The following is a 13,796-nucleotide window of genomic DNA, read 5'->3' on the forward strand; positions in this document are numbered from 1 at the left end:
GAGACTTCATTTCCGCTTTAATGCTTCCCTAAACACAATGTATTTCATCTTGGGACTCATTGGCCACTTCAGTGTTAATTAGCTCAGAGTCAATATGGCAAGGACTGCAGCCTTTCGCCCCACCGGCCTGGCAATCTGGACCCTACATTGGTCAGGAAGCTTCAACATCGGGAGAAAAAAACAATCCTAAACTCCTACCGATGGTAAAGACAGCTATGCACTGGTAAGTTCAAAGCTGCATTTTTTTTTTCCCTTTTTGCTTTTTACAGAAATGAGTTTGTTTGTCTAAGGCTATTGGAACCAAGTGGTCAAGGAACCCTTGCTTCAGAGAGATGGTATGAGGACAAGAAGGGGGCTGGAGTTCACAATAACTTTTGGAAAGTTGAGCAAGGATGTGGCTGGAGAGACTCACAGTCCCAGGCAGACAACGCCTCAGCTCCTATCTCAGGAGAAAGGCTGGGTAGAACATCCTAACCTAGATTGGCATCTTCAGAGCTGGAGGGGTGCCCACTATTGGGGCACCAGAAGCTTTAACTGTTTCACAATCCAAGGCAGAGGCTGAACACTAACCCCTGGTCTGAAAAGCAAGATGGTACCTTCCCAAATACCTCATCATCCTGAGAGTCTCCTGCAGCCTTGGAAAAGGAACAAACTTCCAGTCATAACTGTTACCTGGAGAGCGTCATGCCTTTGGCGCCTGTTCCCGTGGAATCAAAAACGCCGGCTAGCCTACATGTTGGGATGCTCTCCTTTCCCACTGGAATGGCTCCAATTTCAGAGAAAGAAACCCAATTGCTAACAAGATGCTCAGCTCTCCAGAACACACAAGAATCCTAAAGCCCAGTCAAAGGTGAAAGATTTGGAAAGATGTCCAAAAAGATTATGATCAGGAAGAGGTGGATGTTTTGATGACCCAAGAGGGAAGTTCGGTCTCACTCTCCCCTAGCCAACACTTCCGATCACGCCAAAGTGCTAGAATGGGCTCTGGGTTCTACGGAAGGGTCACCTGCCCACTTAGCACTCGGATCCCTCCTCAGTTTCAGACACCTGGCATTGAGATCCAAGGGGAGGCAGAGTTCCGCCCACCACTGAAGAAGCGGCAAGCTCAGCTCCTGAGCTCGGCTAGGGGGACCAGCAGCAGGCTCAGCACAGACAGATAAGGTAAGCTGAGCTCTGCCCAGACAGGGGTTCTCAGCCTTGTGGGTCACGACCCCCAAAGGGTCACCTATCAGATCTTTACAATACAATTCATAACAGTAGCAAAATTAGTTACTGAAGGGGCAATAAAATGATTTTATGGCTGGGGGGTCACCACAGCATGAGGAAGGGCGAGAACCATGGCTCAGGGTGGAACCGAAAGGCAGGGCAGGTTCAGAACCCATTCCGGAGTGTTGGTACCATCCAACTCAGCAATAATCCGAGGCCAGTGTCTTCATCACCTTGGCTCTGATTCTGGCTATCCAGCTTCCCACAAATCCTGATTGATTTCTGAACCTTCCTCCAGGACATTCAATGAGATGCCTAATAGTCTTCTGGTAAATTTCTTTTCAGTTCAGCTAAAGTCACCTTCTACACAAAGACCTAAGATTCACCCTGTTTCTCCCATCCACACACAGACCCCTGTGGCCGATGAAACAAAACTCCAATCAAGCCTGGGCGTTTCGGCTGGTGACGTAGCTCAGCTCAGCGATAGGATGTTTGCCTAAAGTGCATAAGGGGGCAGGGAGGAGAGGAGAAACAGAGATGAGAGATGAAAGGGTGCCTGTATCTTTTCCTCTGTGAAGAATCTAATTTACAATTCCTGTAACTATCCCAAAGGATCTTGAGATACCTTTGAAATACCTGAGAACCACCGTTCTGGCAAGTTCTATAAAGGCTACAACTCTGGCTCTTAAACTGCATTAAAAGTATATATGTCAAAACTAAAAAGCAACCCCTGCTGCCCTGGACCTCCCATCCCCACCCCCTCCACAGCAAAGCCTTCACAAGTTAATTTTTTTTTTTTTAACCAATATGTCTTTCCAATGCTCTGTCTTGGCTTCCCATGGATCAATGGTGGATCTACCTTAACCCAATTTAAAAAGTCTACTGGAGAACTCTTGTAAAGTGCAATGCAGCATAATTTTGTGCACAAAATCGCAGTCCCTATTCTCATCAGACACCAAGCTTTCTCCTCCTCCGGCTTTCCTGACAGCCTGCTTTCTTCCTTCCTGGTCTCGCTGTCTTCTCAGTCTCTGTTGTTAACTCTCTTCAGCCACAGCCCTTAGCCAGTGATCTCCCCACTTCCTTCTCGAGTGGAACCATTTTCTCTGTGAGCTCCCACAGCTTTCTATGTACTGGTGACCCCCCCCCAAAAAAAAAAAACCAAACAAAAAACCTCTGCTCCATCGTGGCTAACAGACTAACGGGCCAGAGGGATGATCAGGCATGGGGGCACAGCCGTCATTCTTGCTTAAATGGTGTGTCTTTGGAGTAGCCTCGAGAAAATCAGATGGGCAATTGAGCTGGAAGGACCGAACCCCACAAACAGTACTTTGGGGGTTTCCTGCTGCAGACCGATTTGCCCACTGGACATCTCTCTTCATATTTCCCAGAGGTTCCTACACGTCAGTGTGGCTGAACTCAGACTCAATGCTCCCCTAAAGCCTGCCCCTCCTGTGTCTTGAGCAGAAATATGAGCTCATCTTTTGACTTCTTTGCACTGAACATTCAGTGGGTCCAGCAAACCAACTCCTGATGTCTCCTTAACCCAGCTTTAGCTTTCTCCCTCTTTGAAGGACTGTTAACAGCTTCTCACTATGGCCCTTTGGGTCTCTCTTCCCCAAGCTCCAATTTATCTCTGCGCTGCAGTTTTTAGTGAGCTTTGGGAAGGAAACCCCCATCACCCCCACACCCCTAGGCATACACACCCATCTAGTGCTAGCTGCTCCCCACTGTCTCCCAAGTGGTCTGGACCTCTCTGGGGAACCTACAGCAAGCCGACCCCCCACCTCTCACCCCCCCACCCCCCCACCCCCCACCCCCCCACCTACCCCACCCCCCCCCCCCCCCCCGCAAGCTCACCACGTGACCGCTCACTCCACAGTCCTCAGCAGCCTCTGCCACTTGCAAATCACACCCTATTGTACCTCCAGGCCTTGCTGAGCTGTTCCCTGTCTCTACCGCCCTGGCTTCCTTTGCCACATGGATGCCTACTTGGGAGGCTCAGGCAGCCGCACCTTCATTTTTGTGAGGGGCCCGGTGTGTGTGTGTGTGTGTGTGTGTGTGTTGTGTTGTTGTTTTGTTCTGCTCTGTTTTGTTTTGTAGCCCTGGCCATCCTGGAAACTCGATCTGTAGACCAGGCTGGCCTCCAGCTCAGAGATCCTCCTGCCTCTGGGATTTAAGGCATGCATGCACCACACGGTAAGCCTCTCTTTCATTAACCCCATGGCAACCGTATAACATACATAGCCTGCAAGGTGTAAGTAAGGTCATACCAGGCCTTCCCTGACTTTTCACTCTCCCTTGACCCCAGGAGAGTCAACTAGTCCTGAACACTGAATTACCTAATGCTTAACTGCTCTTGGCTAGCGTGTTCCACTGCCCCCTGGAAGAATGCAGACGTGGAGTGGACACTTGAACTTTCCTCGTGCTTGGTACCCCTAGTGCTACCGGACCTTGCTTTCTTCAACGCCATGCTCTCGTTAAATGAATAAGGCCATGAGAGAAAGATGAAGACAGGGAGAGAGAGCGCCTCGTAAGCCAGGGTGCAATGTTACCACTTCCACGGTTGCGATGTTTTCTTCTCCGTGACTAGAGAAGTCAGATTCTAGATGCCATCTGCTAGCACCTCCTCGGCGAGGTGATAGAAGAAATCTTGAGGCTCTGCCTCCTCTAATGCAAGACAAAGAGGTACAGGCGCGGCTGATAGCTCCTGAGGTACCCCAAAGTGCATGCAGGAGAAGACACAGATCCCTATTGGTTACTTCTTTGCAAGCCTCTTGCTGGCCTTCGGCTTGAAGGTCAAGGAAGGGTAGGGGCAAGGGGAGGGCATGCAGCAGATCATGGCTTTAGAGAGAGGCACTCCTCCGCATGGGCAGTGCCTTCTCTCAATCCTACATCAACTACAGGCAGCCCAAGCACAAGGCTTTCATCTGTAATCCTAGATGAACGAACTGCAGTTTAAAACCTGCCCCACGGCTCTCCCTTCCATTATCCCGAGCACCTATTTGAAGAACCTCTCTTGCTTAGCCACGTACAGTTATTTCCTAACTTACAGCCCCCATGATCTTTCCAGGAAATACACAGCAATCGGCTCTCTTCATTTGCATTATATGAATTCAAATAGTCAAGTTTGCTAGGAGGGAGGAGAGAGAGCAGGACAGGGGAGGGAGTGGAGTGAAGGGGGGGGAGACAGAACATAACAGAACAAGGTGGGAAAACAGCCATTTCAACCTGCCTTTCCTTGGGCTGGAGAGATGGCTCAGAGGTTCTGAGTTCAATTCCCAGCAACCACAAGGTGGCTCACAACCATCTGTAATAAGATCTGATGCTCTCTACTGATTATAAATAAAATAAATAAATCATTTTTTAAAAAAAAGAAGAAGAAAAAGAAAAGAAAACAACCTGCCTTTCTAATCAGCAGTAAGTGTGTGCTAAGAGCCCCCAGCCTGTTGTGGTGGGGTATCCTGAGGTAACCATTTCTCCAGGCTGGGTAATATTATAACATTTAAATGAACTACTATTTCATACTACACTACATATCCCTCCTCACCTGCTGCTCAATCTTCTACGAATAGGATGGATTGAGATAAATCTAAGTTTCAAGAGCCTATATGATGCAGGCGCGACAGGACAAACCTACAATCACCACACTTGGAAGCCTGCAGGAAGATCACAAGTGGGAAGCCAGCTTGGACAAAGAGCAAACTCTGAACTCTAAGGCAGTCTGGATACAAGGAAAGACCCCCAGTCTCGGAAAAGAAGGGGAGCAATTTTGCCTGCTGTGTGCCTGGTGTCCACTAAAGGACTTTCACGGTTAATCTTAATTATATTTGTATTCCTTGCCTTATCCACTGTCCCACCAAATTCCATTCTCCCCAGGACAGATTCTCCCTCAGGAGGCTCTGCGCTCTGGGTCTCACCCAACTACAGGCTTCTATGAGCATGGACTGCTGGACCCACTCTCCAGAACCCCACAGCTGTCCCACAACACCGGCCCTATGTCAGCCAGCTGTCTCAGGGCATCAGGTCCGTGTCAGTGGGCCTTCTCTTCATTCCTCTTGGGAGCTGGGAGGGTTTCTATGTCTAGCTAGAAAGCTTGAGGGACCTAACAAATTGCTAGCAATTAAAATCAATTAAGGGCTAGAGGTGACGGGGGGGGGGGGGACAGGGACATCTTTAATCCCAGCACCCAAGAGGCAGAGGCAGGTGGATCTCCGTGAGTTCAGGGCCAGCCTGGTCTACAGAGTGAGTTCCAAGACATCCAAGGGGCTACAGTGAAACCCTACCTTGAAAAACAAAACAAAGAAGAGAATTTTGGGCTGAGGTGAAGTCGGTGCTGTTGCAGTTGCAAGTGTTGGAAACAACCCAAGCATCCCTCTGTTTGTTAGTGACCAGTGGCAGAAACCAGCAGAATGAAGTTCAGCCCCGGGGAAAGTAAGGCAGCCTCACATGGACTGGTACAGAACCATCTCCAGACTTCTGTGTACGGAGTCATGTTCCACTCTGTTTGCTAAGACTACAACCGGAAGAGCAGCTGAAAAAAAAAGTCACATTTAGTTGTCTAAGAAAGAGAAACTGGAGGACTGCAGGAATGATGGGCACTAGAGAATAGGGCCTCCTTTTCACACTTTATGTAATCACGTTATCAAGTAGTCTCTCTTGTGCAGGTGTGTGTGTGTGTGTGTGTGTGTGTGTGTGTGTGTTGTGTATGGATGCATGAATGTGTGTCCATGTTCACATGGATGGACACACATGTGCACAAGTGTACACATACATATGGAGGCCAGAGGTTGATGTCAGGTGTCCTCCTTGACTGCCTGTCACCTTCTGCACTAAGGCAGGGTCTCTCAGTCCACCCCAGAGCTCGCTGACTCAGCAAGCTAACAAGCCAGCCTGCTGCTGGGATCTCTGCATTCCGAGTGCTGGGATTTCAGGCCGGCCATTATGCCCTTAGTGTGCACGGAGAATCCAAACTCCAAACTTGTATGGCAATCACTTTGTCACCGAGCCATCTCTCCAGCCCCATACTAATATTTTATAATAGCTTCTGGGCTTTGTATCTTTCTTAAGAAGAATCTTTCTCTCATAATTAATAGTATGTATTTTTCTAATCCTCTTCGAATATATGTGTGTGTTTGTGTGTGTATGTGTATAGCAATCTCTCCTTTGTCTCTGTTAAGATTATTTTGACTTATTTTATACTCATATAACATATCATTTGAATTTTGAACTATGCATATATATTAGCTTCCTAAATAAGAAATGAAAAACAGGGGGAGGGGCATCTACTGAGTTTAAAGAATATACCTATAGGGTGTGTTTTATAATGTGTGAATTATCTTGAGTATTAAAAAAAAGAAAAGAAAAGAAAACCTTGGTCTGGTGAGACGGATCAGTGGGTAGAGACCTGGGTTTAATCCTCAGGACCCATCAAGGTGGGAGAAGGGCACTGTCCTCACAGAGTTGTCCTCTGACCCCCACTCATGCACCACGTGACACACATGCATGTCCACACCGGCTCACACACATCACATACATAATATTTTTAAAAAGAAAGAATCTAATTTACAAGCTAATGTTGTATGAGTCTGAGCCTTATGTCAGACTCAGACCCCCCTCCCCAAGACTCGGTTTTCTACTTTAGCCTAGTTTTACAAGTCAGCCCCTGATTGCACAAAGCAAGCCTGCAGCCACCTGGGAAACAGCGCCTGAGTCTTGCCTCAGGTTTCCTCAGAGGGCCAGGCCAACCTAAAGAATAAGCCCTCGGCCCTTAAGACAGGCCCCAAGGCGTAGCAGGGCATCACGGGCAGGACAGCACACCCAAATCAGGTCAAGGAGGAGAGAGCTCTGATGCCGGACAGATACTACCTGACACCCAGAGAGACAGTGATAGACATGGGGAAAAACAATAAGGTGACGTCAGAAGGGTCCAGGTACAGGCTAACAGGCAAGGGAGTCAGGCCTGAAAATGTGTTTGCAAATAACACCACGAATCATGGATTTTGAGGCTTAGCTTATGTGCATACCTATGCAGAAGCAGACAAATTCAACTCTAGCCTTTTGTATCATTACTATTATCACTACCACCACCATCATTATCATCACCACCATCATCACCATCACCACCACCATCATCACCACCATCACCATCACCACCACCATCATCACCATCATCACCATCACCACCACCATCATCACCACCATCACCATCACCACGACCACCTCCACCATCACCACCACTATTACCACCACCATCACCACTACCACCTCCACCATCACCATCATCATCTCCACCACCACCATCACCACTACCACCTCCACCATCACCACTACCACCTCCACCACCACCACCATCACCACCACCACCATCACCACCACCACCATCACCACCACCACCATCACCACCATCACCATCACTACCATCACCATCACCACCATCATCACCACTACCACCATTCATCATGTTCATCATGTTTACCAAAATGTGCTGTAAGTAGAGGAACAGGTCTAGGAATTATAAATATTTACAAAACAAAGGCATCCAGACTAGTTTTAAACCAATCACTGTCATCTATCTAAAGCTACATTTAAGAAACTAAACAGTTGTCTGAGCAAAGTCATACTCAAAAGAGAAGCTGAAACCCCCCATACCAGGACTAAGGTTCCTTCAGCAGAAGACCCCAGTGGATGTTACCAGAGTCCCAGGCAGAGCCCACAGGGTGGGGGAAGGGAAATGCTAAGGAAGGAAATAGGAAGACAGCAGGGCTGAGCCAAATGGAAGAGAGGAAGAGGGAGGTATTCCAGGCCTCCGGGAAAGCAAGAGAGGCCAGAACACTTGCCACCAGTGATTGGACAAACACCCACAGCAGGTCACTAGGTCAGGGCTGTGATTTGAGACAGGAGAACAGCGGAGGCCAGACTTCTATGTGGAAGGCCCTAACCACCAGCCTAGGAGTTTGATCCTTACCATGGAGACAGTGGGGAGCCATCGAAGGCTGCTGGGCAGAAGGATGACCCTTGCCAACTGGCATTTAAGTTAAGATTACAGAGCTGCCCTTTATCTGAGGCTTATTCAAAGCCTCGTGTGTATTTCAAGTGGTACTTAAGACACAAAGTCCTAACACTTTGGCCCTGTGTTGTGTGGACCAGAAAAGGGAGGTTTAAGGGTCTCACAAAGAAACGCTTCATTGAGAACTCAAGCGAAGGCTGCTTTATAGAAGGAACAGAGCCTGCATGTGGTTCCGCGCGGCCAGCCACAGCATCTGGAAGATTACAGCACTTTCTTCAGTCTGGAATGTCCTCTTCAGCCAGGGCTGCTCCACCTCCCTGCTTTGGAGGTAAGTTGTTAAGTCAAAACACTGCATTGGGTCGTGCTGGGGCCTGAGGCAGCAGGAGGAAACAGAAAGCTAGAAATAGAAGTTTCAGGTTGGACCACATAAAGGACTTCACTGAGACCACCTTCTTCACAAAATCTGCTTCTTCCAAGAGAATTTTGACCTTTTTTTTTTTTTCCTGGAGTTACTGAACTCCATCAACATTCCCTGTAGCATTTCCTATTGGAGCAATTAAAGTATTTGTGGCCTGCGTCAGGTTTTGAGTCAAAGCTTGTTTTCACTGCTGATTCTAACTAACTGTGCATGGCAAGGCAGCAGGAGGGGCTCTGAACTGAGTAGTGGCATCAAGACATCAAGCATTGACGGAAGGTGGGTGAGGACGTCAGGCCTAGACCGTGTACCAACATGGGTGGCGAGTTCTCTGAACAAAGTCAAAAGCCTAGTAAACCAGGGAAGGGCCTGAGTTTTGTGTGAAACTCAGCCAGGACAAACTGGAGATGTGGGGACAGACTGCTGCAGATGACTCCACAGCTCTGGGGAGCAGGCCTTGCAAGAGGCCCTCCCTGCCTTCCTGCCAGCCATGGTGTCTCTAGACTCATCAAGGACATAAAAGACCATAAACTCAAGAGTTCTTTTCCTCTGGGGGTCAGAAGGAAGCCTCTCCTCCCATCAACCTTGGTATCACTAGGACCTCACTCAGGCGGTTTTCCCGTCAGGTGACAAGAACCTTGACAGACAAGTTCAGTAAAAACTCAAAATCCCCCGGAGCAAATGGGTTGTGAAATTCCAGGCAACTCCCACTGGAGTGCGGCTTTTGTTCTAAATCCATTCCCCTGTGGCTACTGTGGATCTAGACTTTCCAGAACTGTCCTGATTTTACGAGTTTTTCCTCCAGTCTCTGAAAGCACACAGAGAGTGGTCACTACGCAGTCACGACGCCGGTGACATACCAACGACACAAGGCTGCAAACCAGCAGTTGGCTTCCAAGTGAAATTCCACTGTTTGGCTTGGGAAACCATGAAGGAGCAGCAGCGTGTTCCGGGCCCCAGTTCCTGCCGCTCTGAGCAGAGGGCCAGGCGTGCACTGCAGGGGGACGGTGGCAAACAGTCACACAGTCACAGAGGAATAAGCATTGCCTTGTGGATCTCAAGCCCAGGACAGACTGGATGATTGACATCTGAGGTGACAGGAAGATGGCCTCGCACAATTCCAGCACTCGCTTCTTTGGCTGTGTCAGAAGGAATTTGTGCAAGTCCTCCACTGACAGTTGACACTCTCAAGAAGCTGTTAGCCTGTATGTGCAAGTGGGGTCCCTGTGGTGGCTTGAATGGATATGACACCACCACCACCACCACCACCACCACCCCCATCTCGCAGACTCATACACTTAAATGCATGGTCCCTTATTGGTGGAACTATTTTGGAAGGATTATGGTGTGTGGCCTTGTTAGAGGAGGTGTGTTGCTGGAAGTGGGCTTTGAGTTTTCAAATGCCTATACCGGGTTCAGTGCCCCTAGTTTCCCTGCCGCCACCACACACACCTGCTGCTTGTGGATTAGATGTGAGCTCTCAGCTACTGCTCCAGAGCCAAGCCTGCCTGCCTGTTGCCATGCTCCCCACCATGGTGATCGTGGACTCAGTCCTCTGAAACTGTGAGCAAGTTCCCAATTAAATGCTTTGGTTTATAAGTTGCCTTGGTTACTGTATCTCTTCACAACAATAGGAAAGTAACTAAGACAGCCTGCTTCCTGCAGGGCAGCATTTGGATAGATATGAAAAATTCTGTACTGTAGGTTGTATGGTATTGTAGGCTGTACTGGAGAAGGAGGTGTAGGGACCACACTACAGAAAACCTGTGAGTCACCTTCACCCCCACACCCATCAACAAAAAACAGACACATAGTCTCCGAGCCCAGGGAACATCAGCCACTAAGCATGCTTCCCCTTTGCCCAGAACACAATAAAGGAATTAGGAGCCACCTAAATGTCTGCAGCTGATACTTGAAGGGTCAAAGTCTGGCTGGCCAGCTCAGACCTACATGACCCGTGATTCTTCTTTATAGCTAGGCCCAGTCCTGCAAGTCTACTAATTCAAACAGTCCTTCCGTTAAGCCAGGGTTGGATAGTCATCTCCTATCTCCTTTTCCTGCTGACGTCATCCCACATTTTCTCAGGACAAGTGAAGGTACAGTTCTTGGCACCGTGCAGAGGCTGCCTAAGATATTTATTCTGTAGTAAGTAGTAGAAAGAGACTGCTTTCCTGAGTAGGCTCCAAACTCTCAGGAGACCAGCAAGCTGTCAGAGGTTAAGGAAGAAGCAAGGAAACAAATCATCCTGCAAAAGTTAGAGGGTAAGAAGAATTCGGGGGACTGCAGTTCAGACCCAGATCCCTCCTAAACATTTGCAATGCAAATCTGCGTTTTGTTCACCACCACCACCACCAAGATCTTGCACAATAGCGTATGTATAAACATCCAAGCCAACAAAGCCCGACTGTGCAATCACGCTGTAATTACAGACCGGCAGGAAGCTGCTGCTAGGGACTGCACCATTCAACCTCTAGACATCCCATCTCCAACTGTCCTCGGCCTGTACAAACATTCCTGCACACATCGCCCTGTCCCCGCCACGGCTTCAGCTTCGGGCACAAACTAAGAAGCCCAGGCGCCAGCTGCCCAGCCACGCCAAGACCCCTGCTACTATGCAAAGATGTCATAAACTTCTCAGCTGTTCTTTAAAGACCCAGAGCCACGAGGCTGAGGAGGGCGGCGGGAACCATCCCCAAAGTTTCCAGGCAAACTCCTGCAGCCCTAGCAGTTTTAGAACACAGAAAAGAACAAGATGCCACGGAGTCCACTGAAAGCGGCTTTCTGGGTTTTATATAGAAAACACTCACATATGTACGTGGGTGTGCTGACAGTTTTTATGGCTAAATTGCAAAGTGTTAGGCCTTAGAGAGCTTACTGTTGGGTTCGGGGCGTGGTGGGGAGGGAGGAAAAGTGCAGAGTCGGGAGGGGCTTGTTTCAAGGAGGCCTGGGGACAACTCTGGTTTTGTTGGTTGAAAATGGATAGGGCTGTGGACCCAAACTTTTGAATTGCTCTGGGCCGAGCAAACAAAAGTCGAGGGAAAGTTCCTGTAACTTCCTTCCTGCAACCTGGCGGAGGGCTGCGTAGAGGGAGGGAGCGTTTCCCGGGGAAACACCGGGAAGGGCTGGAAAAGCGGCTGCACGCAACCCGGAGAGATGGGGCGCTGGGTGTAGGGCTGGCTCTGGTCCCAGGTCCAGCGAGGCCCTTTCCCGGCATCGCTGCGCTCAGGGGTCACTCCCGGGGGGGTGGGGATCTAGGCTGCAGCCAGGCTGGTCTAAGTCCCGAGGCAAAGCAGCCACCTCAGGGGCGCAACACCGGCCGAGATCTCTGCCGCCCTGCCTCTCCCCTGCACCCCCACCCTCAGCGCCCCAGGGCAGGGCCCGCGCCGCCAAGCCCCAACGAATTCCGGATCCCCCCCACCTCCCTCCCGGAGCTCCACGTCGGCGCCCTCACGGCGGGAAGAGCACCCGGCACCCGCGACTCACCTGCACGCCGGATCCCTGGATAGCTCCGAGGGGGCGCGGGACGCAGGCGAGCGCGACCCGCAGACTCAAACTTTGTTGCTCTCGGGACGGCGCAATCGTCACTTCCTCGCCGAGCAGGCGGCGCGGCCAGGGCTGTGACCCAGCAGCGAGCGCGGCGGCGCGCAGGGCTCTGCAGCTTCCCGCCCCGCCCGCGCCCCCGTTCCGCGCGCCTCCGCGCGGCCCCCAGCCGGACCCTCGGTTCCTGGCGCTGCAGAGGCTCAACCCCCACCCTGTTCTTGGGGAAAATGCGATCCGAGGCGCCCTGTTCTTCCTTAGTTCTAAAAGGTGGTGTTGGAGCAAAGAGACTGAGTTCCAAGGACCTAGGGGGGAAAAAAGTCTCCCACCTACATTTCCCCCCCCCCCACACACACACACATAGGCGCGCGCGCGCACACACAGTCGGGAGAGAGGGAAGAGAAATAAAGGTTTTCACTTCATTTGGTATTTGGACTAGAGAGGTCGTATGTGAAAGCAGTGTGCTATTTCCCTGAATAATGCTAGGCCTACTTCAAAACTTCAGTCTCCTGTCCTCATGTCCCTTGCGGATCTGCACAACTGTCAGCGGCTTTTTCCGGGTGGTACTTGTACACGACATTACCATGCATTGTGTTTCAGGAACTATGTCATCACCCTCGTGGGGTCTGGGAAATAGTCGTTGTTCCCTTTCTTCTCAGATTCCCCACCTCTTCCTTGTGCACTGAAGTCTCAGAATCTTTGGGGCCTGATGCATTCGGGTGTCATCATAAGCCAGAAGTGATTTACAAGGTAGATCCTGAACGCAGGAGCTTCGGGCAATAGTAATTTTGAAGTTTATCACTGCCCAAAATAAATTTTCTCAGCGTATTAAAACTTACATCAACAGAGAGCTGCCTTTTGAGTCTCTGGTGAGCAGTAAGAAAGCAGTTACACAGCAGTACCCAAAGAAAGACTCCTAATTCCCTTAGGCAGGAGAGAGGACTAGGCTAGTCTTTACTGTGGTTTAAAAAAAAAAAAAAAAAAAGCAGACAGCCAAAACTGCAGGGCAAGGTTTTCCCAACAGAAAACATTTAGTGCGGCAGAAGCTTGCCCTGGAAAACAGGGACCCATAAAAGGCTATTCAGAGACCTCAGCTAAAGCTGGACAAAATTTTCCCTTTCCCACTTCCAAACTGCTCCTACTAACACACCAGCCTGATGATATCCCCCAGCCCTCCCATCTCCTCAGTAAAGTCCAGAAAGCCCTTCACTTGAGCGCAGGTTTTGTGTCAAAAGGTGATGTAAGATTCATGGGAAAAAGATATGTGGGAAATACCCCCACCCCAAGTCTGCTTAATACCTCAGAGGAAGCCACAGACTCACCCAGAGATTAGAAGCATGTAGACCCAGACCCAGGCTCTCCTGGCTGCATGAATTCCTCCATCTTGCAGCTGCTAATTCACTGGGTTCTGCCTTTTACTGAGACATCGCTGTTACATTACAAATACAAAATGTATAGTGGATGGAAAATAAGATTGTTTTGAGAAGTAAGTATATCATTAGACTTAAATCTAACTCTTTGGCATTTTACTACATCACACTGTGACGGAAAGAAGGTAAGGTGGGGCACTCCCCGTTCTGATTTTGGAATAGAACTAATTCCTTACAGCAGTGACCAGGCGAACGGTGTTAC

At 49.6% G+C, this 13,796-nt stretch overlaps 1 protein-coding gene across 2 annotated transcripts in view; it reads right to left on the reverse strand.

The window, feature by feature from the left end:
- MIDEAS (mitotic deacetylase associated SANT domain protein) overlaps positions 1 to 12,208 on the reverse strand; it is a gene marked incomplete at its 3' end in the record, with an annotated part of 69,803 nt that extends 57,595 nt beyond the window's left edge. For both annotated transcript variants that reach the window (XM_080920698.1, XM_080920700.1), the window contains exon 1: positions 12,111 to 12,208. The remainder of the gene's footprint in view (positions 1 to 12,110) is intronic.
- Between the last annotated feature and the right edge of the window lie 1,588 nt (positions 12,209 to 13,796).

Source organism: Micromys minutus (assembly GCF_963924665.1).
Source record: "Micromys minutus genome assembly, chromosome: 1".
NCBI lineage: Eukaryota > Metazoa > Chordata > Mammalia > Rodentia > Muridae > Micromys > Micromys minutus.